Here is a 5000-nt window from a genome sequence, read left to right on the forward strand (position 1 = left end):
GGTTGCCATGGCTACCAGTGAGACGGTAATGACAGGGCCGGCCGTCACCACGGCAGCCAGGTGAGCTGCGAGGTGATTGGTTGGGACGATCAGACAGGTTAAATGTTTAGCCTGTGGCTTGTAATCACATCTGACCAGATTACAGAGCAGCAGGTAATGTGTGTGTGTGTGTGTGTGTGTTTCATGTGCTTCAGGGAGAGGTACATGGCGGTAGGATGATCACAAAGCTAACACAGCAATCAAGACCTGGAGTGTGTGTGTGTGTGTTTGACATGGGGGGGGGGGTTAAAGAGAGAGAGAGACAGAAAGAGAGAGAGAGAGAGACAGAGAGAGAGAGATTAGATAGTAGGGGAGAGAGGAGAAAATCACAAAGCACTGCTGTCTCTGTCTGTCTGGTAATACACACATATACATCTAGGAATTAAATAAAGCTTAATGTACCCCCAACCACTCTCTCTCTCACACACACACACACACACACACACACACACACACACCTGTTTTGTTTTTGTTTTTTTTTTACAAATTTTCTTTGTGATGATTTCAGTTCTTTAAGGGGAATTCCACTAAATTTAATGGAGATTTTTCCCTAACACTCATATTCCACTACAGGCATTGCGTCTAGCTGCTCTGCTTTTATTTTGAAAGAGAAGCAGAGGGGAAAAGCATCTGCACCAGACTCATCAATATGCAGAAGTAAAGCGTTGTTATTTTATCGCTGTGTGAACGAATGAGCTGAGACGAACTACAATCCAGCCACGCACTGCGCTGATTGGACTTTTGCTTATTGAAAACATCTTCTCAGGGCATCTTGTCTGTTTTGATTGGTCGCCTGATTGAACCAATCGGAACAGTTTCTGCCCTGAGAAGATATTGCAATAGGCAAAAGTCCTATCTGCACGACCTGCAGCCAGACGTGTGTAGTACGACAGTGTGTCTGTAACACGAGCACAACGCCGGCACAACTCCATCACATCTCCAATGCCAAGTCAACGCAACTCCAACGCAACTGCAACGCACGTGCAACGCACGTGCAACGCAACAGTGGCGGGACGTCACTGCAACACAGCAAACCAAAGGAAAGGAAAGGAGACGTTCCCTCCGTGGCTGCAGTGGCGCTCGGGGGTGAAATTCCCCCCACATTTCTTTTGGTTTTATGAGTGTGTGTGTGTGTGTGTGAGTTATGATAAATGTCATGGGTTCTCAAGATAAATATAATCCTTTCACTTCTTTGTATTTTATTATCTGAGATGGCTGAGAGGTATAGTTTCATGCTCAGAACTTTCCCAAACCTATATTTATATTTAACCTGCAGAATGAAGAGGGTGAGCTGGGTGTTTGGTTCAGGCAGCAGAGAGACAGCAGGATCCTGGAGGGTGACTGGGAGGTTGCTGGTTTAAATCCCTGGACTGAGGGGGGGAAGTGAGCAAGGCATTTATCCTCCCAACTGGAGTTTAGACTTTAGACTCTTGCTTTTAACATTTACATTCCAGACATTTAGCCAGAGTGACTTATAATCACGCAGGCAGAGGTTCAGTGTCTTGCTCAAGGGCACGTCAGCAGTCCACATGGCAGTTGTGTGAACTGAACCTGGAGTCCTCTGGTGACAGGACTACCTTTACCTGTCTGTCTTTCTGCCTGTCTGTCTCTCTGGCTGATTATCTAGCTGTGTGATCCTGTGCAGCCGGACCTCCGGAGGTCTGAGGAAATTCAAGTCGGTTAGAAAAGGGGCGACGACGATGTGTGAGCTGTCAGTCATCATTCCAACCAGTCAGATTTGGCTAGGGGGCGGGGCTGTGGGCGGAGCCTGGCACTGCTGCTCACTTGTTTACTGTTGTAGGACAACATGAGCTCGTAAGAAGTCGTGAAATGAGCAGGAACTCTGAAACACAGATGTACCTGCTGTGAAACATGAATTATGCAAAAATAACAACTGGATTCTGTGACAAAAACATGAATTGGACATTTTGAGCTGCAGGTCGGCTAACGGTTCAGTTTAGGAACTAAAACAACTTGGTTAAGGTTTGGGAAAGACTTTGAATCACAGTAGAAATTTCCTTCGTTCAAGCTGGGAATTGAACTCCAGCCGTCGGCATCAAAGTCAAACTCCTCCTCCCGTCCTCCACCCGACCACAACACCCGACTCTACTTCCTGTTTATAGTCCTGTCTCCTTCATGGAACCGCTTCCTGCTGGGAAAACTGCCACCAACATGTAATTTAGTGTTAACAAGTCGTGTTCATTTCACGTTGTTGTGTGAGATCAGAACACCATGGAAGTTGCTGCAGTTAGCTAGCTAGCTAAACTGTTGTGATGCTATGTGTGCTGCAGCCTGTTCTGGCTTCTCAATGAAAACTGTTAACTATTAATCCCTGTGTGGACGGTTACTTCCTAATAGTACAATAATAGCACAATGACTCAAATTTAGTTGACGAAGTAGCTAGCGTTGTGGCTAAGCTAACGATGGAAACTTGTTCCACCTGGGCAGAAACAAACTAGAAGCCGTTTCTGGGGGATTGTGGGAAAATCCTGTTTCAAACTCAGAGCCAATCAGAGCTGACTTTGGCTCAGCGAGGTTTTGCTATCCAGGCCGCCGTCATTTCAGATAACTGTCCGTCTGTCTGTTGTCTGTCTGTCTGTCTGTCTGTTGTCTGTCTGTCTGTCTGTCTGTCTGTCTGTTGTCTGTCTGTCTGTTGTCTGTCTGTCTGTTGTCTGTCTGTCTTGTCTGTCTGTCTGTCTGTTGTCTGTCTGTCTTGTCTGTCTGCCTGCCTGTTTGTCTGTCTGTCTGTCTGTCTGTCTGTCTGTCTGTCTGTTGTCTGTCTGTCTGTCTGTCTTGTCTGTCTGCCTGCCTGTTTGTCTGTCTGTCTGTCTGTCTGTCTGTCTGTTGTCTGTCTGTCTGTCTCTCTGTCTGTCTGTTGTCTGTCTGTCTGTCTGTCTGTCTGTCTGTTGTCTGTCTGTCTGTCTGTCTTGTCTGTCTGCCTGCCTGTTTGTCTGTCTGTCTGTCTGTCTGTTGTCTGTCTGTCTGTTGTCTGTCTTGTCTGTCTGTCTGTCTGTTGTCTGTCTGTCTTGTCTGTCTGCCTGCCTGTTTGTCTGTCTGTCTGTCTGTCTGTCTGTCTGTCTGTTGTCTGTCTGTCTGTCTGTCTGTCTGTCTGTCTGTCTGTTGTCTGTCTGTCTGTCTGTTGTCTGTCTGTCTGTCTGTCTGTCATATCAGAGTTATTTCCTCTGTGGTTTAGTCAGAGGGTTAAAGAGGTCACACTGGGTAGTCTAGACACACACACACACACACACACACACACACACACACACACACACACACACACACACACACACACACTATTTGAAGCCTAAAGTATTTTCCATCTCAGTAGTTTATTAATTCTCAGGCTCTTTATAGAAAACAACCTCTAACTCACTGTGAACCTCTCTCTACCCCGCTCCGTCTCTCTCTCCTTCTTCCCTTCACCCTCTATCATTCTCTCTCTCCTTCTATCTTTCCATGTCTCTCTCTCCACCTCTCTCTCTCTCCTTCACTATCTTTCTCTGTCACTCGCCCTCTCTCTCTCTCTCTCTCTTGTCTTTGTATCTCTCTCCTCCTCCCTCTCTCTCTCTCTCTGTTTCTGTCTCACTCGTTCTCTCTTTCTCCCTCATTCCTTCTCTCTCTCCCCTCTCTTATCTTTTACTTGTTTCTTTCTCTCTCTCTCTCTCTATTTCTCTCTCTTTCCTTTTTAAGTCTGACTGGTCCCCAAAATGCCACCAGACAAGCCATTTATAGAGAGAGAGAGAGAGAGAGAGAGAGAGAGAGAGAGAGAGGTGGAGGTCGTTTGGTGTCGTGGGAACAGCTCTAAAAACTACACCCCTCCCCTCACACTCACACACACACACACACACACACACACACACACACACTCAGCTCCACAACTGCTTTCAATTTGAGACGAGGTCAGTCACATTTCAGTCCCTCCTCCTCCAGCACACATCTACACATCCTCTCTCTCTCTCTCTCTCTCTCTCTCTCTCTCTCTCTCTCTCTCTCTCCCTCTCCCTCTCTTGTCCAATATCTATATATATATATATAGTACTAACTTTATGTATTGTATTGGAATACATTATATATATCTATCAAATTCAAATGGACTTTATTGGCATGAAAGTACAAAGCAACATAAACAGATACAAATGAAAGCCTGTCCTGTCTTGTCTTCTCATGTCAGGATATCTTGTCATATCTTGTGTCATTTCATGTCATCTGATATGATGTCATCTCATCTCACGTCATCTCATCTCAACTCTTCTCAACTCATCTCCTCTTGTCATGTTATGTCATCTCATGTAATCTCATCTCATGAATAAATTCCAGTTCAGTACCATAGCATTATACCAGTCTCTCTTCATGTCATCTCATTTCATCTCTTATCATCTCATGCCATGTCATCTCTTCTCATGTTATATCATCTCCTCTCCTCAACTGATATCCTCATCTCATGTTTTGTCATCTCATTTCATCATTTCATCTAATCTTTTCTCATCTCATCTCATCTCGTCTCGTCTCATCTCGTCTCATCTCGTCTCGTCTCGTCTCATCTCATGTCATCTCGTCTCATCTCGTCTCGTCTCATCTCGTCTCATCTCGTCTCATCTCATGTCATCTCGTCTCGTCTCGTCTCGTCTCATCTCATGTCATCTCGTCTCGTCTCGTCTCATCTCGTCTCGTCTCGTCTCATCTCATCTCGTCTCGTCTCATCTCGTCTCATCTCGTCTCATCTCATGTCATCTCGTCTCGTCTCGTCTCGTCTCATCTCATGTCATCTCGTCTCGTCTCGTCTCGTCTCGTCTCGTCTCGTCTCGTCTCGTCTCATCTCGTCTCGTCTCGTCTCGTCTCGTCTCGTCTCGTCTCATCTCATGTCATCTCGTCTCGTCTCGTCTCGTCTCGTCTCGTCTCGTCTCGTCTCATGTCATCTCGTCTCGTCTCGTCTCATGTCATCTCGTCTCGTCTCGTCTCAT

The sequence above is a fragment of the Centroberyx gerrardi genome, chromosome 6, assembly GCF_048128805.1.
Source record: "Centroberyx gerrardi isolate f3 chromosome 6, fCenGer3.hap1.cur.20231027, whole genome shotgun sequence".
In the NCBI taxonomy this organism is placed as follows: domain Eukaryota; kingdom Metazoa; phylum Chordata; class Actinopteri; order Beryciformes; family Berycidae; genus Centroberyx; species Centroberyx gerrardi.